This window comes from Henckelia pumila, chromosome 4 (genome assembly GCF_033568475.1).
Source record: "Henckelia pumila isolate YLH828 chromosome 4, ASM3356847v2, whole genome shotgun sequence".
Taxonomy (NCBI): domain Eukaryota; kingdom Viridiplantae; phylum Streptophyta; class Magnoliopsida; order Lamiales; family Gesneriaceae; genus Henckelia; species Henckelia pumila.
In genome coordinates, this window is record NC_133123.1 from 211,830,441 (window position 1) to 211,853,038 (window position 22,598).

Genomic DNA, 22,598 nt, shown 5'->3' on the forward strand with positions numbered 1-22,598 from the left:
TAGATTTCTGAACATGATTTGTTTTATTCAGAATTTGATTATGAACTAAACTTTTCATAGTCTAGAGGTTGATGTAGCCTGGATGAGACACTTTTACGAATTCTTAATTTTATTGGATTGAATTTCCCTAAATTAATTGTTTTTCTAGTTTTGATAATCTTTTCAATTAATTGATCAATAATTGGACTGTTATATTTATTCGAAATTGATGCTTGGGAGAGGGAATTTTGGATAGGACCAATAGAAAATACACCATTAATTGTTTATATAACTCGAGAGAGTATATAGCGTTAATGCAGTCTTATGTAGAACATTGATTTACATATATCACTATAATTAGATTCTTAATAGGGATATTGGAATTGAACTGTAGTAGATACAAATTATTCGTTGCTCGGGAGAGGAGAATAATACACTTAAGTGTTCTTGGCTGTTAATTGAATGAAATTCATGAAAATGAGTTAATTAAGAGTAGATGTTGTTGAAACCAGGTGAAATCATAACCTCTAGATTGTTTTCTCTCATTGAATTAATCTTTGAATTTGTGTGCGTGCTTGCTAAAAACTCATTGATTATTTTATTATTCTGCAAAATTCTCAAATTTTGAATTTTTAGATAAATTTTAGACTATTTTAATTACAAGCACTGAATATTTTCATTTTACTCTCTGTGGGTACGATACTTGATTCAATCACTATATTAAAACTTGACAATCGTACGCTTGCGAGTATTTTTCACAAAAAGTTTTTGGCGCAGCTGCCGGGGAGTAAATTTTGATTATTTTTTAGTCTTGTTACCAATTAGTTTAGATTTAAATTTAGAGTTTATTTTATTTTATTTTAAGTTACTAATTGATTTCTTCTTATTTTTAATTGCAGTCTATGCGACGATCTCAAAGTGCGAATTCATTACTTTTTGATCCGGAGATCAAGCGCACTGCACGTTCTTTAAGAAGAGCTAGAAGAGAAGCAATTGAAAGAATGGCTGAAGAAGAAGCACAACAACCTCCCCTGGTGCCAGTTAGAGATCACTTCCGGCCGACGATCCAGGCTCACTATTCTGGAACCGCTCGAGGGACCATTAACGCCAACAATTTTGAACTGAAGCCGGCTTTGATCAACATGGTTCAACAGAACAAATTTAATGGGAGTGCCACTGCTGATCCTCACCTACACCTACACACTTTCTTGGAGATAACCGATACGGTAAAAATTAATGGTGTGTCTGAGGATATTATACGTTTACGCTTGTTTTCTTTTTCTCTCAGGGATCAAGCAAGGAGTTGGTTGCAATCACTGCCTCTTGGAAGAATCACTACTTGGGAGGGGATGGCAGAAAAAATTCTTGCTAAATATTTTCCACCTGCTAAATCCACCCAACTAAAGATAGAAATCAGCACTTTCCAGCAGATGGACACTGAACAGTTCAATGAGGCGTGGGAAAGGTACAAAGAATTAATTAGACGTTGTCAAAACCACAATTTTGCAGATTGGGAACAGATCGAGTGGTTTTACAACGGACTGAATGCGCCTATGAGGATGAACTTGGATTCTGCTTCTGGAGGTACTATTTTTGCTAAGGACCCCGCTCAAGCCTATGATATGCTGGAACAGATGACAATCAATAGTTTTCAATGGCCATCTGAGCGTACGGGAGTCAAGAAGTCAGTTGGAGTGTATGCAGTGGATCCTCTAACATCTATCTCTACTCAATTATCTGCACTAACTACACAGTTAGCTTCTTTGAATAAAGTGATTGTTGCAGAGCCAGCAGGTGTTCCGGGTGCGGTGGATAAATCTCACTATCATGAACAAACCCATTATATCAATCCTAATGGCTATAGAGGTTATGGAGCTTACAGAGGTAATACTGTTCCCAATACTTATCACCCTAGTTTGCGGGATAATGAAAATTTTTCATATGCTAACAATACTAATAAGGGTGATGGTAAGTTGTCTTTGGAGGATGTGGTTAGTACCTTTGTGCAGGAATCAGGTAAGAGGATGGCGAGAACTGAGTCTCGCCTTGACAGCTTGGAGACACATGTGGTAAATATGGGTGCCATGATGAAGTCTATGGAGACTAGCATTGGGCAGTTGGCAAACGCACTGAAAGATAATAATCGCAGTCAATTCCCAAGCAATACTGAGGTGAATCCCATAGAACAGTTTAAGGCCATAGAGTTGAGGAGTGGAAAAGAAGTTGGAGTCCAAGAACTTGTTGTTGAAGAGAAGAAAATTGAGGAAGCGGTCGAAGAGAAGAAGCCTGAACTTGAAGAGAAACCGATGTATAAGCCTCAACTCCCATACCCGCAGAGATTCAAGAAGAAGACTCTTGATGAGCAGTTCTCCAAATTCTTGGAGTTTTTTAAGAAACTTCATATCAACATTCCCTTTGCTGATGCTTTGGAGCAAATGCCGAATTATGCTAAATTCTTGAAGGAGGTTATGTCAAAGAAGTGGAAGTTGGAAGAGTTTGAGACGGTGAATTTGACTGAGGAGTGCAGTGCTATCCTGCAAAAGAAGCTACCACAAAATTAAAGGATCCAGGGAGTTTTACGATTCCTTGCATTATTGGTTCTTCTAATTTTAATAAAGCACTTTGTGATTTAGGAGCTAACATTAACTTAATGCCTTTATCTGTTTTCAGGAGCTTAGGACTTGGTGAGGTGAAGCCCACAACAATCATGTTGCAGCTAGCTGATAGATCTATCACATATCCGCTTGGAATCATTGAGGGTGTTCTGGTAAAAATAGATAAATTTATTTTTCCTGCGGATTTTCTAGTGTTAGATATGGAGAAGGACGAAAATTTTCCATTGATTTTGGGGCGACCATTCTTGGCTACTGCTGACGCCAAGATAGAGGGTAGAAAAGGTGTGTTGACGATGGGTGTAGACGGTGAGAAAGTTACTTTTAATGTGTTCAAGGAGGCTGAAAATCCATCCACGGAGAAGGTGTTCCTGATTGAACAATCAAAGAAGATGGAGAGCTGCTATGAAGTCGAGAGAAAAGTAGAATTGCAAAGAGGGAATGATCCGAAGGTTCCAAAGAAGAAGAAGAAAAACAAATCAAAGTTTAAGAGGATCGTTGAGTATGTTTGGAGGGTAAAGGAAAAGGGAAAATCCTCCAACAAGACTGAACCGGGCTAGAACCAGAGTATAGTCGGGCTATAGACTATAAACTAAGCGCTTCTTGGGAGGCAACCCAAGTTCTTTTTATTTATTTATTTGCTTTATTTTTATTTGTTAATTTTAGTTGTTTTTGTTTTTGTTTTATCATGAGAAAACTAGACATCAATAATGATTTTGAATTGTGTAGGTGAAAAAGTTTAGGATCCAACCCTGATGAAGAGTTTTGAGTGATTAAGATGGTGCCAAGTACTGACGCTCGGTGCCCAAGGTATGTGTCCTTGTTTTGATTTACTGCTGTACATTGAGGACAATGCACAATTTAAGTTTGGGGGGATGTGTGAAATTTGAAAATTTTCATGAGTTAGGTTGATTTGAAGACATAATATGTAATTGTGATTGGCCTATGATGAAAATAATTTTTTGTGCTGAAAAGTTCATGTTAGCGCTATTTAATCCTGAGTTCTCACTTACATGCACGAATGCCATGATTTTCGATATTCCTAGCAATTAGAGAAATTATGTGGATTTGTGATGTGGATTAGAGGATTTGATTCTTAACTCTTGTGATTTTTACTTGAAACTGAGGTAGATTTTTAAGAGCACATAAGTGATATAGGCATTTTTAAATTCGTTGAGCCTTTTTAGCCATTATTCATTGGTTAGTCATATAAATCATGAAAAATCCAAAACAAATTGAGTAGCTAAAAAGTTCAAAGAAAAGTAATGTCGGAGAAAGTAAGGTGAGGGGAGGCCTTAAAAAGAAAAAAAATGGATTGAAATTCTTGTCCAAATACAAGGCAAAGAGATGGAGATGTATGTAGTAGAAGAAAGCCAAGACTAATCTCTGGCAATGCAAATAAAAAATTTTAGCTACTCATCATCCTGCACAAATTGAAAATATTCAATTCCCTTAGCTTTGAATCCTGAGTCCTTGTTTATATTGATATACATATTGATGCTTATCTCCTGCTAGTTATACTTGAATCTAATGTTAACCGAAAAAGTCTTGTTGATCTGTGCAATTAGAAGTTGAACTTGGTGGAGAGTATCTTGAAACTTGAGGGCGGGATTAATGAATCTGTGAAGCTTAAGGATTGCATGATTTTATCGAAAGTTGGGTGGGTAGATGAGATTGGCAAATCACATACACACGAGAACTCTTGAGAAAATTTGCCTACATGTGTATTTAATCTTGGAATGTAAAAATTCGGAGGCCGACTATATTACTCATTATTGTTTTGCTCGGGACTAACAAAAGTCTAAGTTTGGGAGAATTTGATAAGTGCAATTTATGCACTTAATTTATATATGAATTGAATTGCCTTTTTTGATGTATCGAGTGGGTATTATGAATTTTTTTTGTTGTTTTTTTTTAGTTGCAAGGATTGGTGCGAAAGTAGCAAGAAGAAGCGGAAGGATGCATTACGGAGTATCAACTTCAGAAATTTACTGGGAATTATTGAAGCATCAAAATCCAATCTTCACCGTTCATATTAAATTTTAGGATGTTTTGAAGTTTTTGTCCAAATTTCAGCTCAATCCGACGGTTAGTTTGGGAGATATGAATTTTTGAAAATTATCGCGCGTTGCAGAATTGGACATGCGAGAGGAGGGCGCGCCCGCGTCTCCTGGACGTGAAAAATGGAAGCCAAAGACGAGGCTCAGGTGCGCCCTCGCCACTTTACTGCGCGCCCGCGCCGTCCAAAAGTCAGATTTTGTAATTTTTCGGGAAGGAAATTTTGAGACTTTTTCGGGCTTTATTCGGTGGTCTTCGAGGACATATAAAAGGGACTTCAAGGACACAATAACAAGGGGAGAGCCGCAACAATACTGTTGGAAAACGGTGTTCAGATCAATCAGAATTGATACTCGGTGTAGCGGAAGTTTTAAAATTTTATATGGAACGATTCCATATCATGGGTATCAAAACTTTACGATTAAATTGTGCGTGTAAAAATTAAATAACAATTAAATTTTTACCTTGAAATCTCGAAACGAGATTATGGACACCAACAGATTAAACTGCTCTTGTTGTATATCCCAGGAACTGATGGACGAACAATTCTTCAATCAGGTCCACGAACAGAAGTTTAATCCCTCTGATAGATTGCACTAGAAAATCTATCAGAAGTTTCTACGAAGAGAATTAACGAATTTGATCCGTTAAACCAGACTGCAAATTCGAAATTCACAGGCTGGAATTTTCGAACAGAGAGAGGAGAGGGGGCGGCCACACCTAGATAGAACAACTAGGGTTTTCGAAAATTTTGTGACCTCTGTTGTGTAATTTCTGTACTGCAATAACTTATTTATAACGTGGGCTGCTAATAGCTTAGGGCCCATTAGTCATAAGTTCAAGCCTGACAAGTAAAGCCCGCATGTTCAGAAATTAATATAAAATTCATCGTGACTCAGATTGATAAACCAATTTCACCAATGTGCACAGAAACCATTTCTGCATCTTTTAAAATCAAGATAAATTTTCTGAATCCGAATTCAGTGATTTCCAAAAATGCCCATCCCTATGTCATTTTAGGAAATCTTACTCTTCTACTCTGATATAAGAAGTCCCACTTCTTTATTCACTAAATTTAACTCTTTAAATTTAATTATCTCAACGGGGATTAAAAATCCATTACTTGTGTGACCCTCAATGGTTCAAGGATACAGCTAGCCGTGGGCTCACAACTCCTTGTGACTCGGAACAATAATTTCCGACTTGCCCATCGAATCATGGTAAGAGCGCCTAGCAACATCGCCCCATGATTCCCTAGGTATCACTGATAGTGCCTGCAAGAACCAATAGATTTTGGTTAGCGTACAGTACGGTCTCTTCATCTATATATCCCGATCGAATCAACAACTATTGGTAAATCGAGAGTCGTTCGAGATTCGATAACTATGCAATGCATCTTGAAGATCAAATAGTGACATCGCATGTGCTACTAAGAAACCATTTCTTAAAACACATCATGTACTCTGGCCAGAGATTCGTCACACTAATATCTCCTCAGATTGCATAGGATATCCACACTAGCAAGTATGTGGTGAATCCTTGACAACAAAGCATCGACTCCTATATGTGTCGTAACTGTACCCAATCCCGACACCTGATGACCCCAATAGAGTCGGTAAACGAGTCAAAATACAGTACTAGCATATAGAGTCTCAATGATGTTTCAAGTAGTAAGGACTAATGGTGTACAACCAAAACCGCGGACTTTATCCACTCGATAAGTGATAACCACTTGGAAAGTCCGGATAGGGTAGTTCGATCATTCATCGTATGAATATCCATTTGCATGCTTTAAACATCTCTATGTTCCATACCAATGAAACGTGGTACTCGGCATCGCAAATGCTACTCTCAATCTCGAGCGATCCTTATCCTTATTAACGGAGGGCTCAATCGACTAGGAACTGTTTAGAATATACAGTGACTATAAGATGTGTTTCATGATAGCCATCCCCATGTGCCACCATATCTTACATACACTATAGTATATTCAAGGTCTTCATCTAAACATCTTATAGTATGTCACAACATAATAATATGATAAAAGATAAAGTAAACGCCATTATAAAAGTGTAAATTATATTAAACAAAAGATTGTTTATACATAGAGTCATAAAAGCCCTTAGCCACAAGTTGGCTCACCGGGCACCCACTCTTTCAATCTCCCACTTGCCCTAAAGCCAACTAGTCATACTACACAGTCCCATTGATTTGCGATGTTTGTCAAATAATGGTCCTGGCAAGGGCTTAGTAAGTGGATCAGCGATATTGTCTGCAGAGGCCACTCTCTCGACAGTGATGTCTCCTCTTTCCACGATCTCCCGGATGATGTGGTATTTCCTCAGTACGTGTTTGTATCTTTGATGAGACCTTGGTTCCTTTGCCTGAGAAATGGCACCCGTGTTGTCACAGTACACCGGGACTGGACCAACAACTTCAGGAATAACGCCCAACTCTTGGACGAAATTCCTCATCCAAACGGCCTCTTTAGCAGCAGCTGATGCCGCAATGTATTCTGCCTCAGTGGTGGAATCCGCTGTGGTGTCCTGCTTGGAACTCTTCCAAGAGACAGCACCGCCATTGAGCATGAACACAAATCCAGAGGTTGACTTCGAGTCATCCACGTCACTTTTGAAGCTAGAGTCGGTATAGCCTTCCAATTTCAATTCTCTTCCTCCATATACCATGAACATATTCTTAGTCATTCGTAAGTACTTAAGAATGTCCTTCACGGCTTTCCAATGCATTTGACCGGGATTGTCTTGATATCTGCTCGTGACACTCAGAGCAAATGCTACATCCGGTCTGGTAGATATCATCCCATACATGATACTACCTATGGCTGACGCATATGGTACATGTGTCATTTTCTCTATCTCTTCATCAGTCTTGGGACACATGGACTTGGATAGAGAAACTCCATGACACATAGGTAGATGTCCTCTCTTGGACCCATCCATTGAAAACCTTTTCAATATTGTGTCGATGTAGGTTGCTTGAGTGAGTCCTATCATTCTCTTAGATCTATCTCTATAGATCTGTATCCCTAGAATATAGGATGCCTCATCCAAATCCTTCATCGAGAATCTACCTGATAACCATATCTTTGTTGACTGCAACATCCCTACATCATTCCCAATGAGTAAGATGTCATAAACATAAAGTACTAAGAATGTCACAACATCCTTAACTACTTTCTTGTATACGCACGGTTCCTCCGGGTTCTTGATGAAACCAAAATCCTTTATTGTTTCATCAAATTTCTGGTTCCAACTTCTTGATGCTTGTTTAAGACCATAGATTGATCTCTGAAGCTTGCATACCTTATGATCGCTTCCCATGGATGTGTATCCCTCAGGCTGCGTCATATAGATCTCTTCCTTAATGTTTCCATTAAGAAATGTAGTCTTCACATCCATTTGCCATATCTCATAGTCATACCAAGCAGCTATGGCAATAAGGATTCTTATGGACTTGAACATTGCAACTGGTGAAAAGGTTTCATCATAGTCAACTCCTTGTCTTTGAGTATAACCTTTCGCCACCAATCGTGCCTTGTAGGTCAATACCTTACCATCAGGCCCAAGCTTTCTCTTGTAGATCCATTTACACCCTATTGGAACAATTCCATCGGGAGGATCTACTAAAGACCAAACTTGGTTTGTATGCATCGAATCTATTTCCGACTGCATAGCTTCAAGCCATAAATTTGAATCCGCATCAGAAATTGCTTCCTTGAAGTTTCTTGGATCACATCCAACGTCGGGTTCACTTTGATCCCCTTCAAGAAGAAAACCATATCTAATAGGAGGCCTAGAAGTCCTCTCGGATCTTCTAGTAATAGGCGTGTCAATCAATGGTTCCTGAGGTGTAGGATCATTATTTTGTATCTTGGGTTCTTCTCGAATTTCTTCGAGTTCCATCATCTTGCCTTTCTTATCCAATAAGAACTCCTTCTCCAAGAAGGTGGCATTCCTTGAAACAAACACTTTTGTTTCAGTAGGATGATAGAAATAATATCCGATTGAATTCTTCGGATACCCTACAAAATAATATAAGGTGGATCGACTATCCAACTTATCTCCCACTGTCTGCTTCACGTAAGCAGGACATCCCCAAATCCTCAAGTACGAATACTTAGGAGCTTTGCCATTCCATAACTCGTATGGTGTTTTGTTCACTGCTTTAGTGTGAACGTTGTTCAACAACAATACCGCCGTTTCAAGAGAATAGCCCCAAAACGAAGGTGGGAGCTCAGTGAAGCTCATCATGGATCGAACCATGTCCAACAAAGTTCGATTGCGACGCTCCGAAACACCATTAAGCTGAGGTGTCATAGGAGGAGTCCACTGAGAGAGAATCCCATTCTCTTTTAGATAACTCAAAAACTCGGTACTCAAGTATTCTCCACCTCGATCCGATCAAAGTGCTTTAATCCTCTTACCTAGTTTGTTTTCTACTTCAGCCTTGAATTCTTTGAACTTTTCAAATGATTCAGACTTATATTTCATCAAATATAAGTACCCATACCTAGAATAATAATCAGTAAAGGTAATGAAGTAGGTGTGACCAAATTTTGTACCAATACTAAATGGTCCGCAAACATCCGTATGAATCAAATCAAATAGATTTTGACTACGCTCAGGTTTTCCTTTGAAAGGAGATTTAGTCATTTTTCCTTTCAGGCAGGACTCACAAGTAGGTAGAGAGTTAATATCAGACATATCAAACATGTCCTCTCCCACTAGCTTGTTCATCCTCCTTGAGGAAATATGACCTAGCCTAGCATGCCAAAGGTTTGCCGGGTTTTGACTATCAATTTTTCTTTTGTTTGTTGTTACCGGTTTATCAACATAATTACTTGGAATGTTTTTTAATTTTAAGCTATATAGATCGTTTTCAAGTTGTCCATTTCCAATCAAACATTCATTCTTGTAAATATTGCAAATCCCATTTACAAAATTGCAAGAAAAACCATCTCTATCAAGCATAGAAATAGATATAATGTTTTTGACCAAATCCGGAATATATAAAACATCTCTCAAAAATAACTTAAAATTGTTCTGCAAAACTAAATAAATGTCTCTTATAGCTTTGGCTTCGACTCTAGAACCATTCCCGAGCCTTAGCTGGGTCTCACCCATCCTTAGCTTATTACTTCTTGTCATCATTTGCAACTCATTGTAAATGTGAGATCTATATCTGGTATCCAATACCCAAGAAGTAGTATTAAGTAAAACATTTATTTCAATGTAAAACATACCCTTTGCAGTTCTCAACTGCTCGAGGTATTCCTTGCAGTTACGTTTCCAATGACCGGGTTTCTTGCAGTAATGGCAAACTTGTTTAGACTTGTCGAATTTTGCATGTAACATTTGGCCTTGAGATCATGGTCCCACCATTTCTCTAGTTCGGCCAACCTTTCGGCAGTTACATCAGCCGAGGCTGTTTTCGGAGAAGCCTTTTCTAACACTTAGAAAATCTTTTCCGAACTCATGACAATCTTAACTTATGGAACCATCCTGTATAGATTGCGCCAGAAAATTAGTTTTGTTCGAGAATTGAAACATTTGGATTACGAATTCATTGTAATGAAATACTGAGATGAAACAGACAATAATCGATGATTTGTTTAATAATTTACTAAGACATAAAATATGGCAAATTTTATTTTATGAATCACACTCCCACTATTTTTACGATTTCACCACCCTCTAGTGAAAACGAGAAACATTTTCTTTAGTGGGAACATGGAGTCCAATTGACAAACTATAGTCCCGAATAATATCAGCCAACCATAATTTTCAAAAGGTAGAGCCCAATTGCTTCCAAAGCAACCTCCATGTTTTTACCTCATGTCCAATAAGGGCCCAATAATATGACGCCGTTTATTGTGACATGTCAAGATGACCCATCAATATTAAGTTGTGATGGACGGTCGCCATGTGGATCCCCAATAATATGAGCCAATCCCATGGGAGTTCCACCCAACTTACAACATGTGTCGATCCAATGTACAGCTTTCCGACGAACGGGCTCCCCCCAATAATATGAGCCGGACCGTATCCGCGGGTAGTATCTCATACATTGATCGTTGATGGAAGGTAGGAACATTTAAACAATATTTAAATTTCCTTTATTTATCTTGATATCAATTTTAAATCATATTTAAAATGAGGGATTTTAATTTTGAAAATTTATCTCATCATTTAAAATTTGTATGCTTGCGGGATTCATACAATTTAGTCTAAACATGCATACAACGATAATATCATATATTATATTTTAGGATGATCGATTCCATTACTAATCGACCCGTGGTTGCCAATCACGAGTCTAAGTCCAATCCTAGGTGATATGCAAGTATGCAATGCAATCCTATTACATTGTGCTTCCAATTTACATTTCTTCAGTCTTTATTGTCTGCTGGGCCCACCTCCGTCTTCAAATCTTCATCTCCCACTAAGTATAATGTATTTACAATAAATAACTATGACAAGTAGGGATACATTTTAAGGGGTGGGAATGGGCCATAAACCAGGCCCACTTTTATTACATATGACAATTCATATTGGGCCATTAACCAGGCCAATTAATAAATCCAACAACAATAAAAACAAATGTAAATTTCCTAACATACACCTACAAAATTGGTCATGGTAATCGATCATCCTTATCCAATAATATTTAATTCAAAATTAATTTATTGAATAACATGCAATGACAATTAAATTAAAAAGGATAAAATCATATTCCATATATAAAATCTTATTTTACATACAAAATCATATTTTACCTTTTTATCAAATAAAATCATATTTTACATATAAAATCCAATTTTATACATAAAATCATATTTTACTCAATATTTCCATAAGATCATATCTTATCATCAATTGTACCAAAAATAATTAATTTCATAAAATCTGATTTAACGGATAAAATCTATAAATTTTCCAAAAATTAAAATTTATCCAAAAATCAATTTTAAAATTTTCGGACTCGAACAATTCGATCCGACGCCTCGTGGACCAATCAAAAACAATTTTCGATCGGACCAAAAATAGAATTTTAACATATTAAAATTTTAATTAAAAATAAAAAATTAATTTTCCCGGGCCGCCCGGGACGATCCCGGGCAGCCCGCGCCCCAAAAGGGGCTCGGGCCGGGCAGCGATGGACTCGCTGCCCCGGGTTTGCCCATTAATTTTAAATTTTTAAAATTTTTTTGTTTCAAAAACCAAGGCTTAAAAATTTTTGTAAAATCGATTAATTTAATCGCTTGATCTGAGCAACCTGGCTCTGATACCACTGTTGGAAAACGGTGTTCAGATCAATCAGAATTGATACCCGGTACAGTGGAAGTTTTAAAATTTTATATGGAACGATTCCATATCATGGGTATCAAAACTTTACGATTAAATTGTGCGTGTAAAAATTAAATAACAATTAAATTTTTACCTTGAAATCTCGAAACGAGATTATGGACACCAACAGATTAAACTGCTCTTGTTGTATATCCCAGGAACTGATGGACGAACAATTCTTCAATCAGGTCCACGAACAGAAGTTTAATCCCTCTGATAGATTGCACTAGAAAATCTATCAGAAGTTTCTACGAAGAGAATTAACGAATTTGATCCGTTAAACCAGACTGCAAATTCGAAATTAACAGGCTGGAATTTTCGAACAGAGAGAGGAGAGGGGGCGGCCACACCTAGATAGAACAACTAGGGTTTTCGAAAATTTTGTGACCTCTGTTGTGTAATTTCTGTACTGCAATAACTTATTTATAATGTGGGCTGCTAACAGCTTAAGGCTCATTAGTCATAAGTTCAAGCCTGACAAGCAAAAGCCCGCATGTTCAGAAATTAATATAAAATTTATCGTGACTCAGATTGATAAACCAATTTCACCAATGTGCACAGAAACCATTTCTGCATATTTTAAAATCAAGATAAATTTTCTGAATCCGAATTCAGTGATTTCCAAAAATGCCCATCCCTATGTCATTTTAGGAAATCTTACTCTTCTACTCTGATATAAGAAGTCCCACTTCTTTATTCACTAAATTTAACTCTTTAAATTTAATTATCTCAACGGGGATTAAAAATCCATTACTTGTGTGACCCTCAATGGTTCAGGGATACAGCTAGCCGTGGGCTCACAACTCCTTGTGACTCGGAACAACAATTTCCGACTTGCCCATCGAATCATGGTAAGAGCGCCTAGCAACATCGCCCCATGATTCCCTAGGTATCACTGATAGTGCCTGCAAGAACCAATAGATTTTGGTTAGCGTACAGTACGGTCCCTTCATCCATATATCCCGATCGAATCAACAACTATTGATAAATCGAGAGTCGTTCGAGATTCGATAACTATGCAATGCATCTTGAAGATCAAATAGTGACATCGCATGTGCTACTAAGAAACCATTTCTTAAAACACATCATGTACTCTGGCCAGAGATTCGTCACACTAATATCTCCTCAGATTGCATAGGATATCCACACTAGCAAGTATGTGGTGAATCCTTGACAACAAAGCATCGACTCCTATATGTGTCGTAACTGTACCCAATCCCGACACCTGATGACCCCAATAGAGTCGGTAAACGAGTCAAAATACAGTACTAGCATATAGAGTCTCAATGATGTTTCAAGTATTAAGGACTAATGGTGTACAACCAAAACCGCGGACTTTATCCACTCGATAAGTGATAACCACTTGGAAAGTCCGGATAGGGTAGTTCGATCATTCATCGTATGAATATCCATTTGCATGCTTTGAACATCTCTATGTTCCATACCAATGAAATGTGGTACTCGGCATCGCAAATGCTACTCTCAATCTCGAGCGATCCTTATCCTTATTAACGGACGGCTCAATCGACTAGGAACTGTTTAGAATATACAGTGACTATAAGATGTGTTTCATGATAGCCATCCCCATGTGCCACCACATCTTACATACACTATAGTATATTCAAGGTCTTCATCTAAACATCTTATAGTATGTCACAACATAATAATATGATAAAAGATAAAGTAAACGCCATTATAAAAGTGTAAATTATATTAAACAAAAGATTATTTATACATAGAGTCATAAAAGCCCTTAGCCACAAGTTGGCTCACCGGGCACCCACTCTTTCAAATACATCAAAGAATTCTGAGAGCTTAAACTTGAAATTTGAGAGAAAATATTGGAGGAGAAATCTGCACTACATCAAAGGAAGAACACGAAGATCGATCAACCGGACACGGAAGAGCGACTACGGATTTGTTCTTCTATTTTTATCTTTCTTAGTTGTTGAATTGATGTCTAGATTTCTGAACATGATTTGTTTTATTCAGAATTTGATTATGAACTAAACTTTTCATAGTCTAGAGGTTGATGTAGCCTGGATGAGACACTTTTACGAATTCTTATTTTTATTGGATTCAATTTCCCTAAATTAATTGTTTTTCTAGTTTTGATAGTCTTTTCAATTAATTTATCAATAATTGGACTGTTATATTTATTCGAAATTGATGCTTGGGAGAGGGAATTTTGGATAGGACCAATAGAAAATACACCGTTAATTGTTTATATAACTCGGGAGAGTATATAGCGTTAATGCAGTCTTATGTAGAGCATTGATTTACATATATCACTACAATTATATTCTTAATAGGGATATTGGAATTGAACTATAGTAGATACAAATTATTCGTTGCTCGGGAGAGGGGAATAATATACTTAAGTGTTCTTGGCTATTAATTGAATGAAATTCATGAAAATGAGTTAATTAAGAGTAGATGTTGTTGAAACAAGGTGAAATCATAACCTCTAGATTGTTTTATCTCATTGAATTAATCTTTGAATTTGTGTGTGTGCTTGCTAAAAACTCATTGTTTATTTTATTATTCTGCAAAATTCTCAAATTTTGAATTTCTAGATAAAGTTTAGAATATTTTAATTACAAGCACTGAATATTTTCATTTTACTCTCTGTGGGAATGATACTTGATTCAATCACTATATTAAAACTTGACACTCGTACTCTTGCGAGTATTTTTCACAACAGTTCGCACTAGGGTTACCTCCCTTTCTGTTCTGCTGCTGAGGCTGGAAAGAGCGAACTGCAGAAGACTGTCTCTCAGGCTGAGCTGTAGGTCTAGATAAACTCCCACTCTGAGCTAGATCTCTACTACGCTGAGGGCACACCTTGGAAAAGTGTCCCGGTCGCTGACAGGTGTTGCAGTTCCCGAAGACTCCCACATACTGATCCGGTGAGTGTCTTCCCCCACACTTGCTGCAGTACATGGATGAAGATCCAGAAATCTGTCCTGAACGAATTGTTTGGAACCACTGAAACTAGAAGAACTATTCCCCTGCCTCTTGAACTATTTCCCCCTTGCTTTGTACTGATCCCTTCTGTTTCCCCCACTGTTTCCCCCTTCATAACTCTGCTGCTGGTTCTGATACTGAGGTGGCTGATTCTGATGCTGAGATGGTTGGTTCTGGGACTGCCTCTGCTGCTGAGACACCATCTGATTACCTCTCTGTCTCCACAAGCCTGCTTCAGCTCCCTTTGCGTGATTCATGGCATCCGCAAAATTATCTGGCCTAGCAGTGTTCACCAATGTGAAGATGTCGGGATTCAAGCCGTTGATGAACTGATCGGCTTTGGCTTCTTTGCTGTCGGCAATGTGCGGTGAAAAACGCAACAGACTATCAAACTTGGCTACGTACTCCTCAATGTTCAGATTCCCTTGCCTCAGATTGGCAAACTCTGCTCCCTTGTCCTTTCGGTACGAAACAGGGAAAAATCGCTTATAAAACTTAGTTTTGAAAAGAGACCAATCGACAATTGTACCTCTGTTCTCCAAGGTTCTCTTGGTCGTGATCCACCAGTTCTTGGCCATACCACGAAGCTGATGAATGACTAACCTGGTTCGGCGGTCATCAGTATAATCAATGGAATCAAAAAACTGATCAATGTCATCCAACCAACTCTCACAGTCAACTGGATTTTCTGTACCCATCAACAACGGCGGATTAAACGACTGAAACCTCTTCAGCAAGATTTCCATCGGCGTCGCTGTAGCGTCCAACTGATCAACTTCAGTGCTAGCTTGTTCAGTTGTAGGAATGACTGGCGGTGTGTTTCTGTTAATCACTCGACGAGGACCCATCTGATAATCAAAGGTTAGGACACTAGATACACAATCGCTACAATTCGGTGCCCTTACAACCGCTTAAAATGTCGGATACCCGTCGATAACAAAAACAGTTATATCTCAAGTAGTTCATGATTTATAAATTAAATCACAAAAGTATGTAATTCAATTAATTCTCAAATAATAAAGCATGCTCGCATGGAATTAAATAAACAATTAAATAATTCAAACACATGCGAGGAGCCAATACATGCGGACTCAAACTACCCCGCTCACTCTAGTTCAACCAAAAATCTCAACTCTCTGATACCACTTAATGTGAGACCTCGGTTCTAAACAACTAATCTCGGATTAAACAACAATTAATCAACCCAAAACCCAAGTTTAAAAGCAATCAAAAATTTTTTGTTTTTTTTAAAAAGGAACGCGCGTGCAGCTGCTCAACCCGAGCCCAAACGAGGGTTTGCGCCCGCGCGCATGGGCCAAAAAACCCGAGCCCCCCGGGAAGCCACGCGCGCGCGCAAGGCACCACCTCGCTCGCGCGGGGCAGACCTTGGCAGAAATGCCCAGGCTGAAAAACAAAGATTCCGCGCTTTCTTCCGACGTGCATTTGAATACAACCATTAACACAGGGTATAGAGAATACACACAATCAAACATGCTTTCATCAAGCCTAAGATAAACAATAATCTAAATCGATACAACACCACATGCTTTGATTTGATTACAATCCGAATACAAAACAAATTCGAATAACAAACATAACAAGTTCGAGTTCTAACATGCTTCAATCTTAAACTAGATAAACATGTTGATTCGACTTCTAAACCGAGTCCCACTACTAACTCTCCCTCTTGCTATTAACCAGGTCTTTGCTGACTCGATCCTGCCCCACCTGTTGCCAAGTACACATACAAAACAAAGCAACAGCCGGATAACCGGTGAGAATGATAATCCCAGTAAAATCAACATAACAAGTAATACAACAACAAAATGCTTTCAAGGTAACAACGTAACCAATATCAACGTAATGAAATGAATGTCTTTAAAACGGGATATCAATTCTGATAAACAAGGGATTGCTGCTGTGCTTTTTGGGATCCCGAGGATGAGACCACGTAACGACTCACCGACTCTCCCAATCGAGGTGGTGTCACGTATCCCAATCCCCTAGACTTCGGTGCGACTATGAGGAGTATGCTGACATTAGGTGAACTTATACAACCCAGGCCACTCGCAACATAGCCCCCAAAACATCTAAACAAAAAGGGCTGTTCTGCCCGCTGAAATCAAAGTTGGCTCAAGATGAATGAATAACAAAACATAAAACATAAGCCACATAACTAAAGCTCAATCAATAAGCAAAATACAAGTTCCACATGCTAGAACAAGTATTGATGCAAGAATGTGATTTTAAGGGAAACTCGAGAACCAACTGTCCCGAGTATGCTATCCCACTAACGATGACTGCTTTTACCTTTCAATGCAGCAGTTCCAACTCTGGATAAGCTACAACAAAAGATTGTATCAAAGACTATACAATCTAACAACAACTACGGTTCAAGGTAAATCTCTTTACCGTTCTTCGTCCAATCTCTTGAGGATCAAATGATGTTAACACCGGGCTTGACAAAATCCAAACGAATCTGTTCAGATACAAATAGAAGATCAAAAACGACGATCAAAACACAAGCCAAAGATCAACAACTCAAAACGGTTCAAATCTCCAAAAACTCAAACCGGCGGCATAACGACTATAACTGAACCAATCGGAAACGCAGACAGCAGTTTAATATTGATATCAACCCAAATCAATACTAATACAACAATAACAAGGCAATTCCAACAAATCTCAAAACCTCATTTTTCGAAAATGGCTTTCAAAAATCATAACAATTCCGAACGTTGCTCTATTTCAAAACGGACAGATAATAAACGCTCATAACTCTGTCAAGAACAACATACTCGAATCTCGAACTATTCTAGCAATATCCAAAAAATAGAATGTATCCGATCGTAGAAAAACTTGCGATAGAACGAAGCTCTCGCAGCCGTGATCGCTAATCTGCCTTCAGAAATAAATTCTAACGGACGGATCGTGCTCGGGGAGAAATCTGAAAGCTTGGGAATCGTTGGAGGCGGCTTCAATGGAGTCTAGGCGTGATGGGGGAGAGATGGAGTGAAAAATATTATTCAACACTTGCTTAAATATCTAACAAATCCAATATTTGTGTTTTAGTCCCTGAAAAATCCAAATTTGCAAAATAGACCCTGATCAAAATCAAGTCGGCTCTTGAACTCTGTAATCTCCGATTAAATCAAATAAACTCATTTAAGATAAAAACGGGGCGTTACAATGTGTGCATTGCATCAGGTTGGGGCATGAGCAAGTTAGAGTTGGCTTGGATAGCTCGAGAAGAGTCATAACATGTGGTGACTTCGGGTTTTAGCATATGGTGTACCAAATTGTGAACTTAGACAAGATGTTATTTATTTGGTATATGATGAATTTATTATGAGATGTTGTAGTAACTTGAGAATTTATTGTTTGAATTTCCTTTGGAAGAATCTAGGTAGATTAAGGATGATGTTTTCATGTTGCAAATGAAGTTATCATGTTCTTATTCATTTGTACAACATATATATCATGTTTAGATGCATTTACATCAAAAAAGCAAGAAAGATCAGCACAAGAGCAGCATGTGTTCAGCAGGAGCAGAGCACAGCTCGCTCGAGCGAGCCATGTTTGGGTGTTGAACCCGAGAGGTGCTCGCTCGAGCGAGCCACCTATAAAAAAAAATTTGTTTGCATTTTTTGCATGCTTGGTTGATGATTATGAGTTAATTGTATTTAACTTATCTTTGCCCTTAATATGAGATTAGCAACCCGAGGTCCCACACTAGCCAACCCTCCAAGGACCTTACTCTGATACCAAATAAAACGACCCTTACTCGAATTTGTTTTTTAATATTACATATATGTCAATACGTATATGCATCTATACTTAAAATAGATTTTCATAAAATTTAATGCATAATAAAAATCGATTACATCTTAAAAGTTTAAAAACTCGAACAGGTTGAAATCCATGCAAACAATTATAATCTCAAAAGTATGCAAACTAATGAGAAATAGTAAACATGTGTGGAAAATAGCTCAATACATAAAATATTTCATCATAAACTAAATCAACTGAAACATGAGCTGGCGAAGGTCACAAGTGTGCTAGCTCGCCACGGATGCACAGAGGTCTTGACCACCAGTCGGGACCACAACCTCCTGAATAACATAAAACTCACATGCACACCATTTAGATCTAGTGAGCTTAAAGGCCCAGCATGCTCTACCTTTAATAACGAGTACTACTAAATAAAATCACATGCATGCACATAACGTATATAAAAATAATTTGAGGATTCTAATTCATGCATGATCGTAAAATCGTATGCATAAAAATGCGTCGTAATCTATATCATAACATAATACGTAACATAATACATAACATAAGCATTGACATATCATAAACATAAAAATTATTTTCCTGTGGGTCATATCAGTGAAGTGTAACCTAATTCGATTGATCAATCTAAATCCATCGTGCGTGGTGGCGGCCTGTGGAGTGTATCCGTAACACCCTATGCCACTTCACCCAACCTTTGGGGATCCATAGGCTCATAATCGTAAGTAAAAAGGTCATCGGACCCGGTATCCCGACCTCCAGTCCCGTGTTTGTCACAAATCACTTCAACTTCCCAAAATATCTTCTTTACATGCCCGTAATCTCATCATAAAATACATGCATGAATCATGAACTTAGAAATATCATTTTCTCCAAATTTTGCCCGTAAATATATATTTAATTCATTTTTCATAATAAAAATCATAATTATATGAAAATATAAATATACATCTATTAAATATATATTTACGGACTATTTTGTTTGTCACTGGTTAGTTCGAGTTGTTGCCCCTTAACTAAAGCCCGTAAACTTAGACTGACTCGTTAACATTTATAGTGGCCCAAAAATACTTAGACCAGCTACATCACACTTAAAATGACCCAGATCAAACTTAGATTGGCCCAATAGTACTTAGCCCGATTTAGAATTTAGCTCAACCCAATAAATTAAACAACCTAGGCTCATTAACGAATTTAGCCCAATTAATAAATTAAGCCCCCAATAACTATCTTAAGCCCAATAAGCTTGACTCAATAACTAAATCAATTCATGCAAGCCCAAATAAAATTTTAGCTCAAATAAACAACTCAAGCCCAATAAACATCTTAGACCCAATAAATAAATTAAGTCCAATAAACATCTTAAGTCCAATAACAAAATTGACCCAATGAATAAACTAGACACTTAGACTCTTAAATAAATTATCCGGCCCAAAATAAAATAATCCGGAACCAAACCATAACATATGTCCCTAATACACTTTACCTGACCTGGACAACCCACTCTCCCGAGCCCTGCCTGAGCTGCCCGCTAGATAGACCACAATTACAACCATCCAATTGTTCACCTAGCCGAGACTAGTTCAAGAAATCTTAAACCAACACCCAAAGCGACCTAATCCAACCATCAACCATTGAACAACAACTAAGACCTAGCCATGGCAGAAAAATTATCCACAATACATAAAAACGTGAATAATGCATGAGTTAAAATTTGAGCTATTATATCCACATATAAATGCAACAACACAATTTAATAACCAAAAAAGTGAATATACTGATCTAAACGGTGTGAGCAAGGAAGGGTATAACATGCCTTTGCGTTTAAAACGCACAAAAACTTATACGGTTACGGTTGCGCATATCGGGACTTGGGAATCTCATAATTATCCAATTTTGGAAGCTCAAAATCCCTGAACTACTGATTTCTGCCTCTAATTATCCTCAATTAGCTTCCGATCTGCGAAAAATCACACAATGGTAAAAAGTCAACCCTGGTCAACTCTGGTCAAACTTTAACAAAAAATTACCAAACTTTATTGCGCTCTCACCGCTTAACGATTTTGAATCTCGGCTCGAAACTTGGATATTCGGATCTACCATGTCGAACCGGTAAAAAATGGTTAACATGCAGGTGGTCGCCGGAAAATTGGGAAAGACGGCGGCGGTGCGGCGGCGATGAGCAAATCAACTCCAAAAATTCTGAAATTCGGCAGGGTTGTAGATCTCGACGAGGCGATTCCAATGCACTAAGACACGACCAAAGAGGACCACCGTGGCGGCCGAAATCGGCAAAAAACAGACGGTGGTGGCGGCGGCGTTCGAGCTCAGATCTGCCCAATCTTTCAACGGAAAAAGCTGTAATAAGAACGGGAAATGATCTACACACATACTAGAACCTTTTAAAAACACAAAAACAACAAGAATTGACCTGAAATCCGACGATTCGCGCGAGAAATATGATGAATAGTGCCGCGCAATTCTCGATTTTGTTCTCGCCAAATCTTACACCAAAACTCATGATTCTTGGTACGGATGTGATCGCCTTGAAGAGAGTTACAATATGGCATGCTCAATCGACGACGAAGGGCGGCGGACGGTGGTCGGCGATGGCGGGAAGTGAAATGGGGGGTTAGGGTTTAGTGTGTGTTCTTGGGGTTGTGCGTGAGAGATAGTGTATCACTTAATATTATAAAAATTGGTCCTAAAATGATTCGGTATGATCCATTTTAATGCTCTCGTGTTATTTTACTCCAATATGTAATTTAACACATTTTTACCATAATCTTGAATAGCGAACTTTGACCTGTCAACTAGACCAGTAAATTCTTAAATAAATAAATTGAATCAATCTTAGGCTTTGACCAATCCCCCAAACTGATTATTTTCTCCAAATTAAATTATCTGGCATAAATAATTATTTTAATTCCATTATCTCAATAATTATCTCGAAATGCCAATATTACCAGATATCCAGAAATAGTCAAACTCATTGACTAATTGGCATGTGTATTTTATAAATACACTCTGTAACTCAGTTGGCTCCAATAATTATTTTATACACTAAATAATTATTTTTAATTGCCAAATAATTCGGTAAATAAATTTTGGGGCATTACATAGAATATTCTAGTTGAATTGGATCGATACCAAGTGTGGTATCAAGATTTGGTTATCGTCTGTTAGAGATACATACGTCCCGTTGTTAGAACAGTCTTGGAATGTATTTTCTTTGATAAGTAATTGTTCTAAGTAGATAAGTTTTGATCTTGATTTATTATTTTGGGATTTAATCCAGGAAATTAGTTGAATTGATATTCAACCGGATTTAATTATCAGATGCTTGAAAACTCGGGATTTGAGTTGTGCCTCTACAGAGAGTTTTCTTTGACCAATGATTTTGGTCCAGATAGGAATGTTTCATAGTAAAAAAGACTCAGGGATGAGTTATGTCAGGATGCTGATGACTGTCGGGTTCCGAGATGTTATAGTAAGTGCAACCTTATGTCGGTGTACTCTGGAAGGATTCTGTTCCAGTGTGGTATTTTAGGAAAACTTACCTCAGTCTCGTTGTATGTACAGTCATACCAATGAGTATAACTATCAAAAGAGTATTCAGGATTTATTTGAGTCTTCTAGAATTATAGTTGGTGTTGGATTAGTGCAAATGGAATATGGTGAGTTATCGCCTGACTTCATCAGAGATACATATATTGATTCCGTTGATAGAATAGTCTTGGAAAGGATTCCTTGACAAGGGTATATTCTGGATGGATAGTTTTTACATGATACTGGGGGAGAACCAGGAGGTTTTACTAGTACT